Source organism: Hoplias malabaricus, chromosome 16 (assembly GCF_029633855.1).
Source record: "Hoplias malabaricus isolate fHopMal1 chromosome 16, fHopMal1.hap1, whole genome shotgun sequence".
In the NCBI taxonomy this organism is placed as follows: Eukaryota; Metazoa; Chordata; class Actinopteri; order Characiformes; family Erythrinidae; genus Hoplias; species Hoplias malabaricus.
In genome coordinates, this window is record NC_089815.1 from 3326148 (window position 1) to 3341147 (window position 15000).

At 44.0% G+C, this 15000-nt stretch overlaps 1 protein-coding gene across 1 annotated transcript in view; it reads right to left on the bottom strand.

Annotated features, from left to right (window-relative positions):
* Window positions 1–15000, bottom strand: part of sptbn1 (spectrin, beta, non-erythrocytic 1) — a 92429-nt gene that overhangs the window by 62423 nt on the left and 15006 nt on the right.

Here is a 15000-nt window from a genome sequence, read left to right on the forward strand (position 1 = left end):
CTCTCTCTACCCCCATCTCTCTCTCTCTTCCCCCCCCCTCTCTCTCTCTCCCTCTCCCCTCTCTCTCTCCCTCTCCCTCTCTCCCCTCTCTCTTTCTCCCCCTCTCTCTCTCTCTCCCTTTCTCTCCCCCCTATCTCTCTCTCTCTTCCCCCCCTCTCTGTCTCTCTCTCCTCTCTCTCCCCCCCCCCCCTCTCTCTCTCTCTCTCTCTCCTGACTGTGTGTGAGCTTTTCAAGAGTTTTCCCACTCCACAGTGAGCCTAATGTTGAATCTCTACTTAATGTTTAGGAGACATATCTCCCCCTTGTGGTCAACCACCAGAACTGCTGTTAATGACATCAACCAGTGCTTACCCACAGAGCATGGACACATACATTTATTGGTGTGCTTCAGCGGAGAGTAATACACAGCAGTGACAGCATGAGGAGGCTCCTGGCAGCGTTCGCTAACCATAATGTCTCCTGCCAAGTTTTTCTCATGTGTTTGCTGTGTGCAGACTCTCTCTTTCTCTCTTTAATTGAAATCAGCCCTCAAATGCATGAGTGCATCTCAGCTTGACGAGCTCAGCGAATACTTCTTGTGTGTGTGTGTGTGTGTGTGTGTGAGGGCTATGAACTAGAGCCCGGTGTCAGGTATGTACGAGGCCTAACTGCAGAAGTGCCAGACACAACAAAAACAACACAACAGATGCTGCATTTACACCGTGTGAATGTAGAGCTTCTCTCAGCAACTGATATGTGGCACTCTTGAGTTTAAACCCCATTTACTCCGTTTAAAAACACCGTTCACTTCTCTAATTGCTACCATAAGGCTTGCGCAAAAATAAAGAATGTGCTTCAGTCCTGTGGGATCCAACCCTCCCACCCCACCCCACCCTTAGCTTCTTTCTCTGCATACCTCCCACACACACACACACACACACAGGGGTCTGTGCTAACCGGCGAATGTTGCTGTTAAAGTAAAACACCTTATTACAATGTTGCTGTAGACTGTAGCACTCAGCTATCTCAATTAGCTGGAACTAATCTCTTGCTGGGACCTTGGCCCAGGAATAGACCCCCCCCCCCCTTACTGTCCCAAGCCACACCGTTTCCCACTCTGACTACAAAAGACTTTCCTTGGAACACTGAGGTTGTACATCGTATAAAACAAGATGTTTATAAGCTGGGGTTCGAATGAGAGCAGATCGCTGCAGTAGCTAAACAGTCCCTAATGAAATAACCTACACTTTGTGGTCAATTACACAGTCCTCCAATATTTCATCTGATATCAAGGGTCCTAAGGGTACTCTTCGAGGTATGTTTGCAGGATTTGATGCTGAAATAAAGTAACTTTTATTCATACAATTAGTTGTCAATAACTTGTTTCCAATATTCTGGCCACCACTTCCTCCTTCAGAGGCTTGTTGGCCCTAGTGGGTTCTAATGGGTTCTGCCACCCATTTCCATGAGGTATCAGTCACTTGGTTGGTGCAGGTGAGTAAGAATGAGTGAGTATCCAAGAGAATCCTGGTGGTGGAGCTGGCTCTTTACTTTCCTTTGTAGGGGCCGCAGGAGCAGGAATGAGAAGTGGGCACTGGCACCAAATCAAATAAACACAGGAGCGGCACGAGAGGGAAAAATACGCATTTATACCCTGACTTTTCCTGAAAAAGACCACACGCATGTTCAGTCAGATGCATTAAATCAGCTTATACATAATAACTTAATCACTGCGACGGCCAAAAACCACATTTTAACGTTGGGGCCCAGCTAGAGCCTTTCAGAAATACACATCGCTGAATGTTCAGATCAGAGACAAGATACGAGCGTCTAAATAACAAAATATTTTACTGAGTCTGGCATTTCTCTGTGGAGTATATAAATGGTGGACAAAGGACCAAAAAGATAAAGCTTTATAACATTACGTCACTAACAAAACAGACTGTAATGTTACATAACCAATTAGAATGAAATGTGACATACATACATTCATTATCTGTAAGTATTCAGTTCAGGGGACCCACGCGGACACAGGGAGAACACACCACACTCCTCACAGACAGTCACCCGGAGGAAACCCACGCGGACACAGGGAGAACACACCACACTCCTCACAGACAGTCACCCGGAGGAAACCCACGCGGACACAGGGAGAACACACCACACTCCTCACAGACAGTCACCCGGAGGAAACCCACGCGGACACAGGGAGAACACACCACACTCCTCACAGACAGTCACCCGGAGGAAACCAACGCAGACACAGGGAGAACACACCACACTCCTCACAGACAGTCACCCAGAGGAAACCCACGCAGACACAGAGAGAACACGCCACACTCCTCACAGACAGTCACCCGGAGGAAACCCACGCAGACACAGAGAGAACACGCCACACTCCTCACAGACAGTCACCCGGAGGAAACCCACACGGACACAGGGAGAACACACCACACTCCTCACAGACAGTCACCCGGAGGAAACCCACACAGACACAGGGAGAACACACCATCTCCTCACAGACAGTCACCCGGAGGAAACCAACGCAGACACAGGGAGAACACACCACACTCCTCACAGACAGTCACCCAGAGGAAACCCACGCAGACACAGAGAGAACACGCCACACTCCTCACAGACAGTCACCCGGAGGAAACCCACGCAGACACAGAGAGAACACACCACACTCCTCACAGACAGTCACCCGGAGGAAACCCACACAGACACAGGGAGAACACACCACACTCCTCACAGACAGTCACCCGGAGGAAACCCACACAGACACAGGGAGAACACACCATCTCCTCACAGTGCTTACATTATGTTATTTACGTACAGTATGTACATATGTTCCGACTTACACCGAAAATCGGTTTACGACGCGACATTGGAACGGATCAACGTCGTAAGTCGAGGACCCCCTTTGAAGATTGTACAAGTTGAATGTGTTCACAATGCTGGCCCATCATTTCATTCCTATAGTTCAGATGTATTCAAATCCAGAATCCAGGATCCAGGCCAGGATTTTAAAACGGCTGGCTGGTATCCCACTATAGCTGCCACTGTTAATGCACCTGACTAGCCAAGTATAGTGTCATACCAGCCGGCCATTGTAAAATCCCAGCTTCCTGAGTAATACATTTTTAGGAACCTTTGTGAAGCCCTGATCCATAACATACTCACTCACTCACTCAGTTAAGAAACTGGCCCACAAGGGGGTGCTATGCAGTCCCTTGTATCTAAGACACAATGCCTCTTTCCTCTTTGTTATTGTGCATTAGAAGACGTTTAAAAGTGTAGTTACTGGTATTATTGTTGGAATACCAACCTTCAAATGGTGGTAGCATATCGGAAAAGAAAAGCAGTGGTATGATACACCCCTTACTCGTTTATATCACTAAGCCCAGATTCCAGAGGAGTCTGTCCTGCTGCCAAAATACTGTTTTATTGATTTTCCATTGGCTTCCAGATCCGGTAAGTCATGCACTGCACTCTTATGTATTGATTAAGCTCGGGCTGTATCCTGTATACTCTCTGACAATAGCTTCACCACAAAAAATAAATAAATAAATGAATAAAACTCATACTGAATTCCATTGATATTTGTTTATACAACTGTAAAGATGCACCAACACTTGAACTACTACATCATTTCTGCTGTAGTCATGGATTATTATCAGCTCAGCAGCAAGAGAGGATCTGAGAAGGCCATTTACGGTAATGGCAGGGTATCTGAGATAGTCCGTAGGCTGCGGGTAATGGACTTCCATTAGCCACTCTCCAGTTACAGGCTGTCCACTAAGACCAGAGCCACTTTCCTGGGCATGTGGAGCTGTATGTAGAGTCGCCTGTGGGTGATCTCTATGGCTATAGTTTGTTTCTTCTGTTTGGGTCAAAGACCAGATCACAAACACCACTCGAACGCATCCTGAAGGTACTGGATGGAGCTCCACAGCCCAGTTTTTAGGGGCTTCATCCTGGTCAGAGTCGTGGTGGGTCTGGAACATACCTGGAACCTTTGGGCACAGGGCACAAACCCACCCAAGACCAGGCACGAGTCCAACACAGACGAGGGTCTCACAAACCTACACACTGCTACCTGAAACCGCTGTCATAAGTGAACGGCTAGACTTCTTCCAGTAAAGGAAGTATGCTGCCACCTGCTGTACATAATGCTTTTATTTAAAGCTTTTGTATGTCACTGAAAATACTTCAAATGTGAATTACGAGTATGAAAACTGTTACGTTTAAATGATTTAAAGATCCAGATTTAATCCTGCCACACCTAAAATTAGCACACAGAAGAGATGGAGGGCAAGAGAGAAAAAAAACGGGAGATTCATCATCTAGGAGCCTTCAGCACTTTATCACTGTAATTCTGCCTTCCTCTATCTCCGCCCTCACCACCATCATCATCATCATCATCATCTTCATTTCTTCCTTTCCCTCTCTCCATCTCTGAAACACCATTAGTAGCCCTTCCTCTGTCCACTCTTCCTCCCCTGATTCCATTAGATGGTAAACAAGGAAAGATACAAGGCTTTTTTTTCCCAGGTCGCTATGGAGACAGGTCATTATGCTGCCAGGGGCAAGCAGAGTTGCGGTCAGACTTCTGGTGATTAAAAGGCCATTTTACATCTAAAAGCCTTAACAAAATCCTCATTTCGCTCTGAAAACAAGCTCGCTGTGGCATTTTTGTTTTTAAGTTTTTACGTCACTGGATTGGCTCATTACTGATCATGTTAAAGGCTAAGCACCAGCGATATGAAAGTGTCACAAATAAATACAGTGGAATTTGAGTTCCTAACTTGTGTTTATTGATAGAAAACATGTTATTTCTTACTAATTGAAGGAATAAGGTTTAAAAGACCGTTGCCCCCCCCCCCCCCACAGTGTTGGGAAACTCTAATAGGCGTCTTGCCTGTGACGTAGATGGTGGACAACAACTCTAGAAGCTGCACTTAATTTAATGCAAAATGAGGAAAAGGTGTGTTGTTTTTGGCTGCAATCATTCAATGTACAGTGGGACATCTGTGAACAAATGGCCCAAAGATCCCAAAATATCCAGAAAATGGACTAAATTTGTCCACTTTAAACGGGCACTTTGGAAAGGACCCTCCGCTCACTCCGTTATCTGTAGCTCATTTCACTGGCGCTTTTCCAACAATATGGGCATGTAAGGACACCAACGAAAGGTGTTCAAGAGCCTCTGTAACATGGAGGTAAACAGGGTAAGGACACTCACTTCGCCTGTTTTAGTTGGTGTTAGTTAACGTTAGCTTGACTCGCTAAACTCGGTGTCTCAGATTATACTCGGCTACGTAGCTGCATTACGGAGGTTTATAGTGTCGGATGAATTCGAGTTCGACTTCGATCACATTTACAAGAATAACGGTACCTCTACATTTGAGTTTAGCTTATTGCTAGGCTATTGTCATGAATAATGTTGGTTATTTAGCTAGATACTGTCATAACAGTCAGTCATAACGATGTTTTACCGCGGCGTTGTTCGGCTGTTGTCCACCAGTGACGTCACGGTCGCGTTCGAGAATTTCCGTAGCGAGCTCGGGTTTTTCCGTCAATTTAATAAAATTGTCAGTTTTAAAGCAAATTAAGCTGCTATTTTCATTTTAATTCATACTTATATCTGTCAGTAACTACAATAATGTCCAATATTCATTGGAGGTCCATTAAGTGGCGCTTAGCCTTTACAGAGGAGTGACTATGACTCGACTACGTTTGATGTGCTTATTTTGTTAGCATGGCTCCACCTTAAAATAGGCACAAAATAAAATCTCTGCCTTTAATCTTCCTCACTCTATATGAGCTCTTTTAAAAGATAGAAATCTCAACTCTATTTGTACACAAACAGGAGACAGATCCGTGGACAATGCTAACTGATCTGTCGGTCTGGACACACATTAACACTGCCTCTGTCTAAAGCTCCAGGACTCAGCAGAGGGCTGAGAGAACATTAGCTCCAGTTTTGCTGATATGACGATCAATTCCTAGAAAAGAAAAAAAAAAGAAAGAAGGACAGCTATCAGTGGAGAGCTCAGGTCAGCAGTCCACTCATTACTGACCCATTATCATTACACGCTCTGTTTACGGTCAGTCAGTGAAGCTTCCTTCTCTAATTCTCGTCTGTCTCCTCTTTTTCAATAAACTTTTCTATTGTCTTCTCATTCTTTCCCTCTTTCTCTTTATTTCCTCTTCATTTCTCTCAAGCTTTGTTTTTTTAGAATCTTTTTTTACTCCCTTTCTCTCTCTCTCCACTTGTTCTTTCTTTCTGCTCTTCACTTTTGCTCTTACTCTTTAAATTATTTTACTCTTTAAACTCTCTCTCTCTCTCTCTCAGGAAATGAAAGCTGGATAACACTGCTACTCCAACAAATGGTCTCCTCTACTTTCTCTCTATTTTTTTTCTCCCTGTGAAGGAAAACAGCTCTAAACCCTGTGGGAGCAGAGAGGGCCATTATTATGAAACAGGAAACTGGAGCCTCCGATCTCTGTAAACTTGGCAGATGCACGAACCCCTGCTTGGTTTAGACAGTGATAGTGTGATCGTAGCCAATGGACACAGCTTCTCCGAGTCCCCCTCCAAGACCCCAGCTCAGAACCAGCTTTGATTGATCAGCTCCAAGGAGCATAACGACTTTTATTGTTCCAACCTGAGCGTGGTCAGATAAATACAAACATTTTCTTAAACGCTTGGCTCGGTCACTCTAAAGAGAAAAATCACAAAGGAGAGCTGTGGTTTCGCCTCTGAGATTTACAAGGCTTGTGGTTCGTCCCAATTTTGTCTGAAGAAGTGGCTCTTCCCCAGGAGGGGGCGCTGTTGTTCGCCTTTACGTCATTCAATGAGACTCGGAAAAACCACTGAACATTTGGAGCTGATGATGATTAACTGTATCTTGGAGGTCATCCTGAGGGTTTACTGGAGAAGAGAAGAAATGCAAAAGAAGTGTCAGACGTTTCCCGAAAGGGTGTAGGGCCTGAGGGCCTCTGCTAAAGACCCCACCCTTGTTTCTGCAGCTGCTTCGATGATAACGCAACACAAATCTCACAGTCCAGCAAGCAGTGAACTCCACTAAACAGCTGCTGGTTCCACCCCGCTGCCTCACACACACACACACACACACACACACACTCTCTTCAGGCTGATATCTTATGCTGGCAAAAATAACGAGTCTAAAATGTTGCCTATAGCTAACAATTCATCTCATCCTAAGCTGAAAAGACTGAGGCTAATCATAGCCTCATAACTATAAATCATAAACATAGAGGGTGTAAAATTGTCCAAATATAGTTAAAGTAACACTCCTGGGGCTCCTCTTAGTGTAATAACTTTTTACATAGTTTGCAGTGTACAGAATTTAATGAAGAGGAGGAGGTGGTTTCCTTCCCCTTCTCCAAAAGTTACATATCAGTATTCCTCCTATTTCGGGCCGTCCCCTAATTCTGGCCACTGCCGTATATGGTGCAATTCCGCTCTCTCTCTCTTCGCCAATCGCTTTGGGTAAAACAATAAAACATAAGATCAAGCCTTAGTAGGGCATTTAAACATCAGTCTTGCAAGAAATCACACATCTAAACAACATTTAAGTGTCTCTAACAGTGTTGTAATTCTTTGTGTGCAAAACTGCATGTGGAACACAACACATTTCCATTTCGCAACAGATATTTCCCTCAGTGTAAAAGTTAGCTTAGCGGCTAGCTTCCTTTTCTCTGAGGGGAAAATCTACGGATACCAACACAGGACAAACGTAATCTCATTGTGAACCTCTCAAAACCACTGAATGTGGTAGCAACTGTCTCGTTTGACTGTCACAAGCAGGGGAGGTGGCCGAAGTTAGGGGGCGCTAGTAATCTTAGCGGTATTGGCACCTACTTAAACAAAAGCGTTTTTATCTAAAAACATATTTTCTTTCAAAGTCAAGCAAGTCTTGGACATTAATCTACATATATTTGACTCCTGAAAAATGTTGATTTGAGTGAGTAAAGTACTTCTATTTATTTACAGTTAGCTAAGATTTCCAATATTGTAATTAAAGTGGCCAGAAGTTAGGGTAATTATGCTACATGCGCTAAGCCCAGAATAGCTATTTATTGCCCACATTACAGGTAAAAATATAATGTAGTATTCCTTTAAAGAGCCACAACATGAGTTTATCTAGGGAAAAATGAAGAATATACTCATTTAAAATGATATTAGTGTGTGCAGCAGCATGTTTTCCCTGGTCAGAACAGATAATGGCTAATGCTAACAGCTCCCACACAGATTTGTGGTATCACCATGGCAACCCCATTAGCTATTTTCTAGTAACACTGTAGTAGCTCGTAAGAAAGAAGCTTCACATTGGGTCTGGCAAATGTGTCTGTTTCTCACAAAACTGTCTGGTCTGTGAGGAGGCCATGTCGATACGCTGCGTAGCTGCCCATAACGTGGAGTGTGGGTTTCCAGCACAGTCAGCAACAACCGCAACACATTTTCCACAAGCTTTCCACCGTTCCACAGAAGTAGTAGAACATTTTAACTGCTTTTGGATTAGCTAAGTAGTAGCTTGTACATTTAAAATGCATATAGCTAGCTTGGTAGCATGCTGTATATTATTTATAGTTGAAGGAGTTTATTTTTTTACAACCTATATTTCTACCACCACATCAGAGCAGGGCTGTGAAGCTGTAGGCTACATACTGCCTGTGTGTGTGTGTGTGTGTGTGTGTGTGTGTGTGTGTGTGTGTGTGTGTGTGTCTGTGTAGGAGGTTGGTGTTCTGGTCAGAATCATCTATACAAGCTAGTTTGACACCACATTGCCCTAGTGGTAGAGTGGGATAGGGGATACGCGTCCTTCAACCTGACGAAACCCTCAACACACACACACACACACACACATATATATACTCTCACACACTAGCATGCTCACCCCTGTCTGCACACACCCACACACACACACGGTAAGCAGAAGCCCTCCATAAAAGCCAACTGTTGCAGAGCCGAAGCTCTTGAAGCAGCCGCTACAGCCCGAGATATCTCCCTATGCATTCTTACTCAGATATGCCTGCTATCTATGGCATGTAGCTTAGCTTGGCACATGCTAACCTAGAATACAACGCTCTTTGGTTGCAACACTGCTTTTAATTGAGTTATGGCATAGTATTTTGGGATGTGTTTGATACTAATGGAAGGTAGTGCTGCTAATGCCAATCCAGCAGTGTGGAATGTGTTTGCCTAACAAGACATTTCCAAAACCGGCCTGGCTGTAAATAGCTTCACCAAACACAGTATGGCCATTGTAGTGTCTGCCGTTTCTCGCTGGCTTGCTCATTCGCTCAGCACAGACATATTCGGAGACAATGCTTCCTGTGCAGTTGCTGGGGTTGCTAAGTAACAAACCCAGTGTCGGTGGTGAATAACAGGCACCATCTGGCACTGCTGCATGTGCCCATGCCACTCCAGACCTGTGGATTTCAGACCCAGATATCAGAACTGAAAACCAAAATGAGAGAATTCTGACAGATAGCGTGTCCATTTTATATTGTCTCCAGTAATTATTACATACATCAACCGTGTAGCTATATGAACCAGATTTTATTCACATAATATGCATTTCTAATGTGTAAGTACATGGCTCTATGGGCACTTGATATAAAGTAGGACTCAAACTCCTAGCAAAGTCACATAGGGACATTCAGTATGCACATAAACAGTCCTGTACAATAAACACGAGGGGAACACGTCTAATAGACAAAGGCTATAATCGAAATGGCTCCCTACTCCCTCATTAGTATTGTGTTAAATAGTGAAGTACTATTAAGCTCATTAAAACATAAATAGAGAGCCATTCTGACACAGTCAAAGTGTATTGTGCCATCGCCAGAGATGGGTACTGGGACACAGGCATGAAACTAGCAACTTTTAATAAATGCCTTAAGAAGGGCACTAGTTTAGATAGGAGCCATTAGAACATGTCAGTACTTCATCCTGCTGTGGAATGAGATTCAGAGACCAGACACACCAGCTGATCACGCCCTCTGCGAGACAGGGAACCTACAATACCTCTCAAATATCACCCAAATTACAACCAGGGGGAGCCCTGTTTGTCCAATTTTACACAATGCATATTTTCATACATTCATTATCTGTAACCCTTATCCAGTTCAGGGTCGCGGTGGGTCCAGAGCCTACCTGGAATCATTGGGCGCAAGGCAGGAATACACCCTGGAGGGGGCGCCAGTCCTTCACAGGGCAACACAGACACACACACATTCACTCACACACTCACACCTACGGACACTTTTGAGTCGCCAATCCACCTACCAACGTGTGTTTTTGGACTGTGGGAGGAAACCGGAGGAAGACACAGGAAGAACACACCACACTCCTCACAGACAGTCACCCGGAGCAGGAATCGAACCCACAACCTCCAGGTATATGCTGATAGCTGATATTCATCAGGTAGTAATATACTACACCATTTGGCCACAGCAGCTGTCTTTCACACTGTGACCAATAGAAATGCTCCAAAATTAACTGGAATAAAGTCCATGGAAAATTAAAAAGGTTTTTCCTCCTATAAAGTTAATATGTTGGAGTTTGTTTTTCATTTGACAGTGACAAAATATAACATACAAGCCACATACACTTAAAAATAAAAGTGCTACAGAGGGTTCTTTTAGCAATGCCATAAAAGAACCACTTCTGGTTCCATTAAGAGCTATGTTTGTTTAAGAGATGTATAAGTCTAAAGACCTTTATAAAGGTTTAAACTCTTTCTTTATGGAACCAAAAGCCAAAAGCGGTTCTTCTATGGCATCCCTCAAAGAACCATTTGTAGCACCTTTATTTTTAACTGTGGTCAACAGCCTCCTAAACACCACCCCAAACTGATGCAGTTTGTTAAACATTTCTCCCTGTATCTTAAAGCTACATGAACAGAATGTGGAGATGGTTACAGTTTTTATTTTTGCTAGTGTTGTCCCAGTATTTATGTTAAAACCTCAATGGCTGATAAACCTGCACATGATTCAAATACAAGGGTTAATTTGCAACAACGATGAGGCCACTGCCAACAGCAAGAGGCAATCTTTAGTGGAATATTGGTCCCAGTTCTGTGGTTAACATCTGAGCAATGGGTTTGCCATATCAAAACAAGCTACAAGGACATCGATGCCAAGACATTCACCAACCATAATAACCAATGCTGAAATCGATTATTGGCCAGGGTTTTATGCTAATCATCTGGGTTTTTGATTTGCCATATGACAATAATTTGCAAATACGTTGGGAAGAAAGCTTTTGTAACCTCTGCTTGGTCCGTGAACTGTGTTCAAGAGACAGAACTGTACAGAGGAGCTAAAAGAACCAAGGCCAACACGGTGAAATGTTATGAACAGTCCCCTCTGCTTTTCCCAACCAAGGGATTGAGTGTGGCCCCTGAAGCCCGGTCAATGAGCAGAGGGAGAACCAAAGACAGGGAAGACATGAGGACACAACCCCAAAGAGCAGCAGGGAACAGGGCCGTCTGGCTGCTCTCCCAATATTAGAGGTTACTGCATTCCCACGGCTGCCATGCTGGGGCTCTTGAAAATGAGTGATGGGGCTGTGGAGGAAAGGCATATTTTGCGGTGCCCCAAAGAGGTGTTGTGACAGAAAATAAGGGCAAAATAAACAAAAGTTGACAGTGTCATAACATTACGAGACAACACTAAATTAAATAAATATGTTGAATTTACTGAAACTAAACATGGAACAATGAAACACCAAGAAACAACTAAGTGTTAACATTATGCTACGAAAACATTTCAACAGAAACACAATGAAAATGCTCAAGACCAATAGAGGAATACATTTTCAACACAAAAAAAAACATAAGAACATGCAGAAATACCGCACAAATCGTTTATTAGCTAGCCATCATTACTCAATCTAAGCGAAGTAGTTTGCTAACTGCTCATAATGTCATGCTAATGGTATTGAGGCTAATGCTAAATGCTACTACATCAGAAATTTTCATATTTTTCATTTAATTTAATATATTAGACATGTTACAGTTTGCAAAAAATAAGTATTATCTTCTGAATTATGTCCTGAATTCTAAGGGTTACATAGCGCAGTTTCTGCATAGTGCAGTTTTTGCAGCGCTAAGTCTGAAGTAGCAAAACATATTCTCCCTATTACAGGGCAAAGCAGCATCACAGTGATTCTGAAGCTGTAATTTTAAGAAAGATTCTACCTGGTGCTGCTTTGAATAATTCATTCATTCATTCATTCATTGTCTGTAACCACTTATCCAATTCATCCAATTCTTTTATTAGCTAGCCATCATTACTCAATCTAAGCTAGGTAGTATGCTTACTAATTGCTCATAATGTAATGCTAGTGGTATTGAGGCTAATGCTAAATGCTACTACATCAGACATTTTCATATTTATCATTTAAGTCAATATTTTAGACGTGTTACAGTTTGCAAAAACTACGTATCATCTCCTATATGCTGTAGATAGGAAAGAGCAACACGTCATAACACTCCACTGCCACTCCAGACAATCTCGTTACCCACCCATCCATTGTCTGTAACCAGTTCAGGTTTGAAGTGGGTCCGGAGCCTACCCGGAATCACTGGGAGCAAGGTGGTGACACACCCTGGAGGGGGCGCCAGTCCTTCACAGGGAGCCAATCTCTTTATTCCATATCCCAATATGTTCTGTATATTAGAAATACACATTACAAGTCCACAGTGACAAGTCCCTGAACAACACAGTGGCGGCCATTTTGTCACTGTAAGGGAACAGCACTTGGCCTTAAAAAATTTGAGAGTTTATCAATCTCCATTTGGAGTTTTCACATTGCTATTGTTCCAGCCTCTGAATATCACTTCCTGGGCCGCATGTGGGATTAATTAATCAAGCAAAATATGTCCATTGTTAAAACACAGGAGAAGTCGTGCGAGTCCGAGGTCTGGCTGCAAAAGCTGTAGTCATTTCTCTTTCGACAAACTCCAGACGTGTGTTTACAAAGGCGCGGGTCCAGAAACTTTACTATTAAATTCTGTTTGGAAGGAGAAACGATAAAAATGCAGCACAAACCACAGACACCAGGTGTTTAAAATGGATGATGAAGAGCTTGAAGGGAATGTAGATATTTCATTGTGCAGAATGTTAGATAAGGTACATCACTCCCCTCCGCTCACGATGTTACACAAACCAGTGCTAACAAGAAAATATAAAATGGGAAAGCAAGGACATAAAGCAACGTGTATTTATAAATACTCTATGTGCACTGAACGGTGTCTGGACCGACTGGTGCATGTTTCAATGAGAAATTGGAACTGAGTTTACCTAGGTTCATAAGTCAGACATATTCCTTCTGTCACTTTCACTTCATTTAACTTATTTACAAGAGTTAAGAACCACCTACTTTGGCTAGATGACAAAGAAAATAACCAATTACAGATCACTGTTGTTGTGTAACATTCAGAATGAGTATCGTATCACGGGCAAATATGCACAGATAATGAACACTGGGCAGCATTTTTACAGCACTGTCCTGAATTCTAAGGGTTACATAGCACTGCAAAAACTGTACTATGCAGAAACTGCACTAAGTCTGAAGTAGCAAAACATATTCTCCCTATTACAGGGAAACCCACGCAGAGGAAACCCACGCAGACACAGGGAGAACACACCACACTCCTCACAGACAGTCACCCGGAGGAAACCCACGCAGACACAGAGAGAACACACCACACTCCTCACAGACAGTCACCCGGAGGAAACCCACGCAGACACAGGGAGAACACACCACACTCCTCACAGACAGTCACCCGGAGGAAACCCACACAGACACAGGGAAAACACCACACTCCTCACAGACAGTCACCCGGAGGAAACCCACGCGGACACAGGGAGAACACACCACACTCCTCACAGACAGTCACCCGGAGGAAACCCACGCAGACACAGGGAGAACACACCACATTCCTCACAGACAGTCACCCGGAGGAAACCCACGCAGACACAGGGAGAACACACCACACTCCTCACAGACAGTCACCCGGAGGAAACCCACGCAGACACAGGGAGAACACACCACACTCCTCACAGACAGTCACCCGAAGGAAACCCACGCAGACACAGGGAAAACACACCACACTCCTCACAGACAGTCACCCGAAGGAAACCCACGCAGACACAGAGAGAACACACCACACTCCTCACAGACAGTCACCCGGAGGAAACCCACGCAGACACAGAGAGAACACACCACACTCCTCACAGACAGTCACCCGAAGGAAACCCACGCAGACACAGGGAGAACACACCACACTCCTCACAGACAGTCACCCGAAGGAAACCCACGCAGACACAGAGAGAACACACCACACTCCTCACAGACAGTCACCCGGAGGAAACCCACGCAGACACAGGGAGAACACACCACACTCCTCACAGACAGTCACCCGAAGGAAACCCACACAGACACAGGGAGAACACACCACACTCCTCACAGACAGTCACCCGAAGGAAACCCACACAGACACAGGGAGAACACACCACACTCCTCACAGACAGTCACCCGGAGGAAACCCACGCAGACACAGGGAGAACACACCATACTCCTCACAGAGCGGGTCTCGAACCCCCAACCCCAGATCCCTGGAGTGTGACAGCGACACTAACCTGCTGCGCCACTAACCTCCCCCATCATATTTAGTTCTTTAATTCCATTTTGTGCAGTGTAACATCTGAAACACTGAACAAAAAATCATCTATAAACATTTTAACACATGTTTATACTCTTTGTTTTAATCAAACCTGAGAAAGGTGATGCATACTATATATCATGAATATATTTCCAAGCCCTTTATATGTAAATTCAGTTTGGATTAAGCTCTCCTCACAGGCTGAAGCTTTCCTGTAAGTGTGGGTTACTTTGAATGAACGACAGAAAGCAGCCTGACGGGGACAAATGACGCGATCAGCCTCCTGTCTTTTTGTTAGGGGCTGGAGATGTGTCAT